Genomic DNA, 13,398 nt, shown 5'->3' with positions numbered 1-13,398 from the left:
GATTAGAAATACTTTATTTATGTCAAAAGTGGTGAAATCACCGAATAAAAGCATCCGGTTGAATCTAAAGTGGAAAAAAGTGAAGAGATTAACAAATAGAAATCTGATATGATACAATAAGAAGGTGAAATATAAAATGAATGCAGGTGTTGTCGTGTTTATATGTGTAAAGTAGACACATACAGCATCCCACTATCATCTAGCTGTGTCCTCTGTATATGCAGCTGTGGACAGAAAAAATATTTTGGTCAACGATGCACCGCACGCAGGAGCAATACGCTGAAAAGCCGAGCATCCACCCTCTGTTTTGCTTTGCCATGCTTCATTTCTGTTTTCTGTATGCTCCAAATTGAACTCATCTTATTTTGGAGATGATTGCATCCCCTTTTGCCGACTCCAGAGTAAACATTTACTCCGAATAGGAAATAAAACTAGTTGAGTAAAGTGTACAGTACAAGCTCGCTTCTTGGAAAGGCCGCAGAGGAGCGGTGGTTTGGGTAAGAACCAATCGCTGGCTCTGCTCAGACTATCCTGTCAATGAGTCCCTTAATACCATAACAAAACACGAGGCTGATACATACGACGGGCCCGTCTGTTTGTGAACAAGTCATCACAAGATTCCCATCCAGGGTTAGAAAGTTACATACACATCAGTCCTGACACGGAGGACAAAAAAAGCCTTTTAAATGGAGGCCGGTGGGGGGATTTGTATTGTGAAAGGCATGAGAGGAGCAAGGTGTGGCACTTTGACAAGCTCTTTGTGAGCACAGGGCTCACATATTAATTGCAGCGCAGGGCGGCTGCCGTTGCTGTCAGAGAGCTTTGGTGCACAGCGCCGGGTGAAATACCACAGGCTTGAATCAAACGACTAAATACTTATCACACGTATTGTTCTCTCAAAGTGAGTGCTGAGTGTCAGGTCAATGGATGAAGGCTGATGTATCTGAAGGCAGCGTCTGATCCCATTTGTCAGAAGCACGTCTGTCATTACCTCAGTAATGAGTGAGGTCTTGAAATCTGTCAGACTGCACAGAGCTGACAAAACATACATCATCTCCTTTTTACAAACTCTGATAAGAATGGTGTGCATTACAGCAAGTGATGACCTGTATAAACACTGAATACTACAACACTGTGGAAAAAATGCACGCCTAATCAGAGGAAATTCACCGTACATTAGAGGCGGAGAAATAAGGAAAAAAGACACGAGGAAACATAAGAAACTAGAAGTGGGCAAACAAAAGAAACGTGGCTGTTTCACTGATGGAAGCAGAGTTTACATAAAGGTCAAAATCCATGAGAAAATACACCACAAAGTAGCACAATATATCAACTGTGTTAGCTTTGAACACAGCTCTTTGTCGGAGCCTCCAGGCTGACGTACGGCTGTTCAAACACGGTTGTAGGAATCATCTCAACAAAACACATCAGCTCTCTGCTGTCAAACTAAAGACACTCTTTCTCTACGCAAGTGTGGGTGAAAGGCAGGCTTGGTGATTAGCTGAAACGCAGTGATGTGAATTGATGATCTGCTATTTTTTTATATGTTTGTCACATTGAAATGTTTCAGATCATTAAACAAGTTTAAATATTAGACAAAGATATAACAGGTAAACACAAGATGCAGTTTCTAAATGAGGGAGTTTATTAAGGGGAAGAAAATCCAAACCAACGTGTCTCTGTGTGAAAAAGCAATCGCCCCCTGAACCTGATCTGTGTTTGACTTAACCCAACATCTGCAATCAAACGTCCCTGAGTTTGTGTCTATGTGTCGGCCTGCCAGTCTGTCACATAGACACAAACTCACATTCACTATTATGGGTAATTTAGAATCACCAGTTAGCCTAACTCTAATAACTGCGGGAGGAGACCAGAGAGATCCCACAGCAAACTAACCAGACTGGGGATTTGAACCCAGAATTTTCTGCGTGCTTTTGTCCTTGGCAGGTCAAACCACAATAAATAGGGAGAGTGTACAGGTGGTGTGTGTGTAGTTGTCTGCCTGTTTACATTTCTCGAATTTCTCGAGTCCAGGAAACTAACCACTCTTACTACACTCAACAAAAATATAAACGCAACACCTTTGTTACTGCTCCCATTCCCCATGGGATGGACGTAGAGACCTAAAATTAATTCCAGATACACAATATAACCATCCCTCCCAAACAGTGGTCACAAATCAGTCCAAATGTGTGGTAGTGGGCACATCTGCTATATTGAGATAATCCATCCCACCTCACAGGTGTGCCACATCAGGATGCTGATCTGACATCATGAGTAGTGCACAGGTGTACCTCAGACTGCCCACAACAAAAGGCCACCCTGGAATGTGCAGTTTTGTCTCACAGCAAAATCCCACAGATGCCACAAGCAACGAGGGAGCGTGCAATTGGCATGCTGACAGCAGGAATGTCAACCAGATCTGTCGCCCGTGCATTGAATGTTCATTTCTCAACCATAAGCCGTCTCCACAGGCGTTTCAGAGAATATGGCAGCACATCCAACCGGCCTCACAACCGCAGACCTCGTGTAACCACACCAGCCCAGGACCTCCACATCCAGCAGGTTCACCTCCAAGATCGTCTGAGACCAGCCACCCAGACAGCTGCTGGAACAATTGGTTTGCACAACCAAACAATTTCTGCACAAACTGTCAGAAACCGTCTCAGGGACGCTCAACTGCATGCCCGTCGTCCTCATCGGGGTCTTGACCTGACTCCAGCTCGTCGCCGTAACAGACTTGTGTGGGCAAATGCTCACATTCGATGGCGTCTGGCACGTTGGAGAGGTGTGCGCTTCACGGATGAATCATGGTTCACATTGTTCAGGGCAGATGGCAGCTGAGAATGTCCCAGTTCTTGCATGGCCAGCATACTCACCGGACATGTCACCCATTGAGCATGTTCGGGATGTGCTTGACCGGCGTATACGACAGCGTGTACCAGTTCCCACGAATATCCAACAACCTCGCACAGCCATTGAAGTGGAGTGGACCAACATTCCACAGGCCACAATTGACAATCTGATAGACTCCATGCGACGATGTGTTGCACTGCATGAGGCAAATGGTGGTCACACCAGATACTGACCGGTTCTGGGTCCCCAGACCCCCAATAGCGCAAAAAACTGCACATTCCAGGGTGGCCTTTTGTTGTGGGCAGTCTGAGGTACACCTGTGCACTACTCATGATGTCAGATCAGCATCCTGATGTGGCACACCTGTGAGGTGGGATGGATTATCTCAATATAGCAGATGTGCCCACTACCACACATTTGGACTGATTTGTGACCACTGTTTGGGAGGGATGGTTATATTGTGTATCTGGAATGAATTTTAGGTCTCTACGTCCATCCCATGGGGAATGGGAGCAGTAACAAAGGTGTTGCCTTTATATTTTTGTTGAGTGTAGATTGTATCATCTCAACAAGAACAAACTCAGTTGTTGAATTTCATACAGATCCTACATGATTTAATTACGTTCATAGAAACATGAAATTATTTTGTTCAAGTTACAAGTTAGACTTTTGTAAATGTGACAACAACCCAATTTCCTTGTTTTGAGTGCAGGACCAGGAAACTTTGTATAACTTTTCTGCCTTGGTCAATGACATCACAGCTGCATTTTGTATTTACTGGGTTATTTTTGTCTAATATTAAATGTGTTTGATGATGTGAAACAAGTAACAAGTGTAAGTGTGACAAATATGCAAAACACCAGGAAGTCAGGAACGGGGCAACGCTTTTTCACAGGGTGATATACAACATTTCCCTAATGTTCAAAGCACATGGCAACAGTGGGGAGGAAAAACTCCCTTTAAAGACAAAAAGCACCTTCAATAGGACCAGACTGTGACTCAACAGGAAGGAACATAGAAACTATGCAGCCTCATGGGGGGGGGGGGGGGTGCTGTGTTAATGCCATAAATAAATAAAGCTTGTAATAAGCGTAATAATAATAATAACAAAGAAATTATTTACAAAATGAGAAAATGTTTAAAATAAAGTAAAAATGCTAAACCAGGATCTCCACAAACACATACACACTGAGTCACACCTTTGTGCGCTCATTGTAAACTTTCTATCCCACTGGGACAGACTGGTCTTTGCTAAAGAAAAGAAAAAAGGTCAGTAATAGTAATAATAACTTTGTATAATGTCTGTTAAGAAATCCAAGGACCAAAGAGTATAACTAAACAAAAGGATGGAGGTTAAGAGTCCCGTGATGAGAACGAGGCTTCAAAAGTAGGCAGTGCAGACGTTTGGACGGATCTAAAGAAATCACAAATCAAAAGCCTTCAGATAGAAAGAAGAGCACAACAACACCGTGATCTTAAATCTTACAGCTGACCTGATAATTTAATATGTAGTTTTTACTAGAGTAACTTTGCCTCATCCAAAGTTCAACACAGTCATTTATCTGCCAACATTTGTTTGCTGTCTGCAACAAGCCTGTTTAAGCCCCTTTCTCCTCCCTTTAGACAAAGGTTCTTCTCATTGGCTGCCCCTTGCAAACACAAGGTGTGATTTATATGTTCAGAGCCGGAGCTGTGTGCCCGAGATCATCATATCAGAGGAATCTATGCTCCTTACAATAGTGTTTAAGCTGTGTGACGTCTTATTCTTGATGGTACAGAAGTGGAAAGAATAACCAAACAATCAGACATCGTTTAGACTTCATACATTTAGCGCAGGTTTCTGCAGTACTAGTATTTTAGGAATAAAAAAGGATTTTATTTAGAATATTCACACTAACCTGTGTGAGTGAAAACAAACAGAGCACGTCATTCCTCAGAGGAACCACAAAACAAACACATATGTCTTCCTGAACGGCCGACAGACACATTCCTCCACAAATGCAGACAGACATGTTGCACCCTTCTTTACACCGCAGCACCGCTCAGCCCGTCTGTGCATGTGGTTTAGATGAAAACCTTTCATCTAATTAGAAATCCCAGTCTTCAATTAATTCAATACAAAATATTACATAGAGTACACTATACAGGTCATCGGATGTTCAAGATGGGCTTTACGTCTACCAACAACTGCTCACACTGCCAAACCAATTCACCGGACAATTATATCCACGCTCTTTGGTTCTGTCCACCAGTTCAGAAGTTTTGGCGCGAGATATGTGAAGACTTATCGAAGTGTCTGAAATGTAACATTCCAACCTCCCCCTTAGTGTGTTTGTTGGGCAGCTTAGATAATGTCACTTCAGAAAAGAATATCGCCCATATGGTTTTCACTGCCCTATGCATAGCCAAGAAAACAGTCCTCATGAACTGGAAAAATAAAAATAATCTTAATTCTAACCAATATAGAAATTATCTATTAGATTACATTAGTCTTGATACAGCCTCTGCCACCACATCAGATCAATTGCTCTGGGCTCCTTTGATCAGCTCCATCACCTAGTGGGGGTGGGGGGTCATAGTTTGGTCCCGCCTTCACTGTTGTGATTGGTGTGGGGGTAGGGACAGGCTTAGGGCGTCGGGGGGTTCCCCGGAGGCATCTTCCTTGGGGGGCTCAACCCGGGGTAGCGGTCATGTCTGGTTAGGGGCTCTGTTGGCTCTCAGGTGACTGTTTCCTCGCGGCTGCGTGCAGCGGGGCTAGGGGAGGGTCTGTGCTGACGGGTGTGGGTTACTGACCTGGTAGCCTGGCTGCCCCTGGGTGGGTCCGGGATGGGCGTGAGGTTCTGGGGGCGCTCAGTCTCTGGGCTGGGACCCGGACCGGGCCTCGGGGGCTTGGGTCCTGGTTGGTGTGTTGCCGGGGTTGTGGGCGGGTGGGTGCATGGGGGCCCAGCCCTGGAGCAGGGTGCCGCCGGTGCGTCGAGCCACCTGGGGGGCTCTTCAACTGGTGGGGGAGATTGTCACATCTTGCAGGAGCTTTCCTCTCCTCAGGAGCTCCCTCGGCAGGAGGGGGAGATACAGGAGAGGTGGAGGAAGATCTCAGCCTGGGTGTTTATTGTCTTATGTAGTCTGGAAGATGAGTGGATGGTGGGGTGGGTGCAGTTTTCTCTGTGGTGGGGTTGGGTGGACTGTCCCGGGCTCTGTGGGGCCGGGCGGCGCTGCTGCACTGGGCCCGGTCTGGATGGGCCTGGGCCCCCTTTCCCTGGCGGGTCGCGGAGTATGGGGGTGCCTACTGGGGTCAGCGGGGGAGCTGGCCCCAGGGAGAGGTCACTTGCCCCTCCCTTCCTTCCCTCCCCATCTCCAGCTGCCTCCCTCTTCCCGCTCCACCACAACCACCCACACATGCAGGGCCTTGGAGTAGGGGTATGTCACCAGGGTGCAGAGGAGGCTACCCCCCCCTCTGTCCCCTTCTGGCTGCCTCTGCCTCAATTTTATCCCACAACTTAGACATTCACATTACTCACACTCTCATTACACATACATATAGGATCTTGGGGGTGGGCACGATACACGGAGTCCAAAGTACCATCAGGGTGTACACCCCACCCCTGGCATCGTTGCCCACCTCTCAATTTTAAATACACGTAGACATTGAGGGCTAGCAGGAGGGACCATGCGCTTACCTGCTGCTCTCTGGCAGGTAGCTCCATGCCCTCCTGGGTTTTAAATGCACCTTAGAACACACATGCATCAACACTACAATGAGCGGGTGGAGGGAGGTTTGGAGTCTTCTCTCACCCCCGTTCTCTGCGACCTGCTGGAGCAGGGGGGGCTAGGAGGAGTTGGCCGTCCGACTGCGGTCTGGAGTGTGGAGCCTTCCTGCTGCTGCGGAGTCGGGGCGGTCTGCCTCCCCCCCACCGCAGGGAAAAGGGAAACACCACCTGGGTCTGGGTGCAGTTCCCCCCTCCAGGGGCGGGGGCACCTAGACCCGGTTTGTAGAGTACGCTTGGGGAGTGTGATCGTGTGTACAGCGTCTCTTTATGTCTGTCTCCACGTTGGTTGAGTGTGGAGTAAGTGCATATGAGAGCATGAGGGTGGGAATGGATGTTTGTATCTGTGTGTGCCTGTATGTCTGTGTCTATATGTCAGGTTGGGTATCAGGCGCCACCTCTCTGGGGGACATCTCAGGCCCTCCAAGGTTTGGAGGCCTATCTCCCCCTACCACCACTTCCCCTGCCAGTGGCGGACCCCCTCAGACATCGGTGCGTTGGTGGTTCTTTGTGTCTGGGGGTGGGCGTCCAGGTACACACCGGCTCACTCCTTGGCGGCCGCTTATCGGGGCCTGGAGCCTGGGGCTCGCTCGGGCCACTTCGGAGGTGGGGTGCCCCCGGCCTCTCGGCCTGGGGCTCGGTCACTCAGGCGCAGCTGGCTGCCGGCGGAGCTCACGGGCGCGTCACTGCAACTCCCCCTGGCTTCTGCTCCGCGGCTGCTGAGTGAGCCCTCATCTGGGACTCTCCTCAGCTCTTTCTGGGACAGTGGCGCGGCTGCCCCTCTGTTGGTCTTCCTTGGTCTCTTGTGTTCTGGGGGCCTCTGGATGTCTGGAGTTTTGATCTCCTCCACACCTGCTTCATGCCCTGGAGGACGGGGCTGTGGCCCCCCCACACCCTCTAGCAGATCATTACATGAAGGAACCTTTTAAAAAACAAGCGCGTCCATGCTCACAGGTGTACACACGGGTGATCACACCCACAAACTACACCCTTTCTGGCTCCTACCTCAAAGCACACTGTGTTCTGTTGATCTTACGTGCTGCACAATAATGTTTAACATTTAGTATTTACTGTCATATTCCCATATATCATTGTGATGTTGTTTATTCTATTACTCTTGTTCTCTTCTGCTTGCTTTCTTTTTTCTTTCTCAGCAGGTGATCCAGGTGATTGATATATGCATTTTTTTTTCTCTGCCCGTTCTGTTGGTTTTTGTCTTTTGCCCTTCTCCCCCGTCCCTCTTCTCAGCTGTTTCTCTTTCCCTCTTTCTTTCTCCCCTTCTTTCCCCCAGTCAAGTCTGTCCCGTATTCAGTAAGTGAAAATAAAATAAACAATAAAAGGTGAATCAAATGGACCATTACGGCAAGGCTGGGATGGTCAGTTTGGTAAAGTAAATCCGTTGGGCATCTTTCTTTGCCTTTAGACAACAATTCTGATGGCAAAAGAGCCAAACGGGACAGGCCAAAAAAAAAAAAAAAAAAAAAAAAAAGGAAATCGATCAGAGCTGTAATGAGTAAAGGGCCCAACTGCACCACAACTGAAAGAGTGATCTTCAGATACACTCTGGCTCTGTTCAAATACAAAGAGGACGACATCCTGAAGATTCACGACAGCGTGGAGATCTACCAGTACCTACGCTTCTTCACAAAGACCGTCTCCAATGCCAGGAAGCTGACCAGCATCGCCTTCAACGACATGAACCCATTCCCCAGCCGGCTGCTGAGGAACCGGCGAGTGCTCCACCTGGAGCGCCTGCAGGCGGAGCTGCGTGAGCTGGAGGAGCAGCACAAGGAGTTCATCACCGAGAGCGTCGTACGGAAAGACAAAGAGCTTGACGTCATGGTGAGCGAGGACGACGAGGACCTCTGATCACACGGGACGCTTCAGCTGCTCACTTCGAGACGACGATGAGTTTTCCATGAGTTCAAGAGAATTTTACTAAACCGGCTGTTAACTGGTTTCCTTCACACCAAACACAGGATTGTGTCAGGTTCACCATCTCTACTAACACTACAAGGAAACAGACGCATACAGATTTAACTGCATCACATCTCTGAAACAAGCTTGCAGTAAACAAATGTGTACTGTGTTCACGTGTGTAATAAGTCAGGCTGCAGAAATGTGCAGATGTATTTCAGTGAATTCATTTGGATTAATATGTGATAGCTTATTTATTTCATTGCATCTTTTGCTTTATACCTAAAAATGCGTGACATTTCTAAATGTAGTCACATCCCTATGAAACATGGTTTATTATCAGCTGTAGTCACAGCTGGTGATAAAGTAATTAAATGTCCAGCTATTCAAAAATAGGGCATTCTGCACAATGAGTACTTTTTGGTACTTGAAGTATATTTTGATGCTGATGCTTCAGGGCATTGTGCTGCATTGTCGACGCTCTCTGGGCTTCCGGTTAGAACGACCTCATAGTGTTTTATTTTGATCTGGTGTAAAGTGCATTGTGCAGAAATGACAGCATGATAGTCACATGATAAAACTGACTTTTCTTTTTTTTTTTAATTTTACTGGGTGTGCATCTTAAAAAAAAGAAAAAAAAAAAAAAAAAAGATGAAGTGGTCTTAACAGCTCGCAGATGCTTGCCGTGCGCTGATGGTGGGCAGGTATTCAGGGCTGACTTCATTCACTGTGACAAGTTTAAAACACATGCTGGCTTTGTAGCTTCAGCTACAACTTGAAAGGCCTGGAAACACATTTGGGTAAAATGAGCCAAACTAACCATTCTGCCCCGTTTGATCCGTTTGATCCAATTGCAGCTCGTGGTGAAAGAAGAGGACACAACTCAATTACAGGTGCCATTAACAGGCGTGGATCAGGAGCTGTTTCTGGTCTATTTGGACTTTAAAACGTTACAGGAAACGTTTTTTATTTATGTTTTTTTAACTAAATTTTGTGGATTATATTCCTGCATTTCCCCTACAGCTTTCCTGGTTTTCCTATGCAACTGTATACTTTTAGGGTCAGAGTGAATTGTCAGGATAATGATTGTTTTTTTCAGCTGGGTGCAAAAAGAAAAGCAGTGAGATGCTGTCCTACAGACCTTACGTCAGTGAGGACACTTAAATGAACATTTTGGGTTTTAAACCTATGTCTGCCATGTTTATTGTGCTGTTCTCAACCCTTGATCATCTGCTTTTATCTTCCACAGGCTTCAGGCTAACGTTCCTTTGCAGTAACACCCTTGAAATCCAGGTAGGGACAGATCTTTCCAGGAAGTGCGAGTGACAGGAAGTGTTTAAACTGTCAGGGCTCAAACTTTCCAGTTACTTATAGTCCTTCATTTATTTTATTTTTTAGAATGAGCCAATAATACTATTTCATACAGCAGCATTTCCAGATGCAGAGCTGTTTGTTTTTTATTGAAAACACTCGGGTGAAGATGCATGATTAGAAAGTACTGGTCCGTCCTCAGAGTGCATTTTCAGGTTTCATTTGGAGGATTTGATTATGCAGAAGCGCCGAGTAAAGTTGACGTTTCAACAGTTGCCCGTGCACTGATTGATTAGACATCAACATCTGTGCTCGTGTGTAATCTGTCCAAAGATATTAGCAGGGTTATCATCGTGCTGCTGCTTTGTCCGGCCCAGGCCACCAGATGTCTGGCAGGCTGTAATATTAAACAGCGTGCTTTAACAATGAATGGCAGAGCACCTGCAACAAAGGCAACTACAAAGGGGCTTCCTCTGACAGCGTTTCCTCTCTTCTCAGCCTCCTGCATGGCCCCTGCACCATCTTGGAAAAAGATCTCAGGGCCGTTGCTCCGGACCAGACGCCGGTCCCCTGAGAGCACTCAAAGGCAGCTCTCACAAATTGAGCACCGACAGGCAGAAGCTGAGGTTGCGGTGAAGGAGGAGGGCACGGTCACCTGCACGTAAATCTCTCCAAGTTCCCCTTTCATGAGACCCGCTCGAAGAGAGCAACAACAAACATGGTCAGAGGGTCGGGGATAAAGCACAGACCTGCAGCTGGACACGTTTAGGAAAATTATTTACAACAGATAATATTAGGCCGAGCTGGACACCCCTGATATCCGAGTCAGTCGCTGAACACCTGCGTTTTCCAGCAGTCTGTGAACATCCACTGTACGTGAAATTTTAAAACCAATGAGGAAGGATGGAAAACAGATGCAGGTCAAATATTCGTAACCTGACACGGTCACATGGCTGCGATGATGAGAGCGACCTGATGATTGGAGAACTGTGGATGCAACTTTAAATCAGAACAACTGAAAGTAGGCGACGTCCAATAAGCATAGGTTGTACAAAAGGAGATGTCTGCTCCTATATGCAAAATACGCATTTATATATTATATATAAGCTTATTGTATTCAAGAAATATTTCATTATGCTGAAAAAATACAACACATCTTTGCAGAGTTGATTTTGTGCCGTTGTGTCTTAAAAACACACAAACTCACCAAAATCAGAAGATCATCGTTCCATGGAAAAATAATGTGATCAGCACATGAAGACACTTCTGTTATTGTCGCGATGATAATGTGACAAAACTACAACAGCAACACAGCTGAGCATAACTTAATGATGACCGACGTCCTAAACACACTCAACCTGTCACAAATGCACAATAATAAGTCCACCAATGTGCCGTGAACGTGTGGGCTCTCAACGTTAAACATAAAACAACACGACGCCTAATTAGCTGATGTTCTTTAATGCCACCTGAGAACTTCTTCATTTGTGCACCAGCCAATTAGAATCCAGGGATCGAGACACTGTTTTTCCTGTCATGTGATGACGCTTGTGTCTGCCTACTGAGCATGTGCAGTTGCTGCATGTCCCTGACTTCTCTCTGAAACTGCTCAAACACACATTGCAGTCAACAGGCCCTTATTTCACTACGCAGCCAAAGCTTTGCTGGTATTTAGTTTATTATATACATTCAAAGTTATATCAGTGCTTTATGTTTATGTTTTTTTTAAATATCAAACATTGTATATAATGTTTATATGTCAACTAGATGTTTAGCTCATTGGTAACTTCTAAATCTGCTTTACTGTCAAATAAACCTGTAAAAGATGGATGCAGCGTCCACGTCTGAAAAGTGAGGACAGCGTGGAAGAGCCACAAAGATGCATTTTTGTTAATGCCCAGCAGGAGGTAAAGAGACCTGCAGTCCAATAGAAGTCTATGGGCAGTGACCCTCAACCCTGACCTGTGAACTCTGAGTTTTTAGGCTCAGTCACACATTTTAATTCATACTGAAAAAGAAAAAGGAACTTTTCAAATGTTGGTGCCTGTGAGTGTGCAGCATCACCTCTGACCCCCCTCACACTTATTACTTATTATGATGCTGATGGGTAGTTACGCCCATCTTCATATGTCACTGCAGTGGTAACACCTGGGAGAGCAGCCACACTGATCACTGTGTTCGATTTGAATCAGTTTGTTTTTTCTCTTTGCTTTTGAGAAATGAAGAATCTTGAAACCAAAAAAGGCAAATGACATCAGACTGAACAGGCAGTCAACAAGATCTCAACAAGGTCTGGGAATCAGTTCACAGTGTGTTATCCTCTGGCTTAACAGTGTCTTCTAAATAATAAATGAACGTGGTTATAACTAGAAATAAAAAGTCAAAAATGAATAAGAGATAAAAGGAAATAACAGGATTTAAGTAAAAAGAGAAAACTTAAGAACTTCCAGCTGCTAATATCAATAATAATTTGTATGTACTGTAATACAAAGAACAAGCAGTGACACATGTAATGTGAACTGTATCACACTAAACAAGCACATTTACTGGTATCTACTCATAACAAACATGGCCGCTTTATTATTTCAGTGCTGCCTGTCTGTGCTGTTCAAACAGCCATTCCATCATCCAGCTCAGAAATAAATCAAGTACACCACAATGTAAGCATTGGTTATTCAAATGGGACTCTCAGATAACACAGAGAAAAAGCAAACAGCTCGCTGCCAAATGTGGCTCATGTAAAACTAATTATAACACAGGCTTTGTTTGCACCTGTGGAGACGCAGTGTGTGCACAAGCCTCTGATTCTGTTAGCCGCTGATGTGACGGCCAACAGGAAATTGGTACTAATAACTTTAATACTTTAATAACTTACTTTTGTCTTTGTCTACTTTCTAATTCTGGAGACATTAATAATAGCTTTGATTGAAACCTATTATTTATTTGTTTATTTGTTAAGATATTTCATAAAATATGTGTGTGTGTGTGTGTGTGTGTGTGTGTGTGTGTGTGTGTGTGTGTGTGTGTGTGTGTGTGTGTGTGTGTGTGTGTGTGTGTGTTCTACATTTAAGGTCATATATTTTGTGGTTTATATGAATTCTTTATTGTTTCACCGTATCGTCTTTGCTGTCTTCAGGTTGGGATCTGCTTGGATTAGAGCCACCATACACGGCGTCTTTTATCTGCATATTATTTTAAGCACATTTGTCATCTTGCGTATAGACGTTTTATGTGGAATTTAAAAAATAATTGCTCGCATTTGCAATCCAAATTATTTTTCCTTTCATTTGGAATTTTCACTGAGGCCAATAACGTCCTTTGTAAGGCCATGGGAATCAGTTTTATATTTTATATCAGGGGTTGCTGATCGAAAGAGACATCTCTAAGTATTTCTGGTGTATATGAGCCTCGTAGAGCTGTGCAGGCTTTGTCTGTATAGATGAGTCAAATTAAAAGCAGCCCACATTTAAATGAAAATAAAATAAATGAGTGAATGAGCAACACTGGAAATGGTTTGCTGACTATTTATTTTTACAAGATAAATTTAAAA

The sequence above is a fragment of the Copadichromis virginalis genome, linkage group LG12 (assembly GCF_057382275.1).
Source record: "Copadichromis virginalis isolate Kocher_CV1m ecotype Utaka linkage group LG12, C_Virginalis_male_GT1.1, whole genome shotgun sequence".
Taxonomy (NCBI): Eukaryota; Metazoa; Chordata; class Actinopteri; order Cichliformes; family Cichlidae; genus Copadichromis; species Copadichromis virginalis.
The sequence above is the reverse complement of the archived record's forward strand: the minus strand, read 5'-3'. Positions refer to the sequence as shown.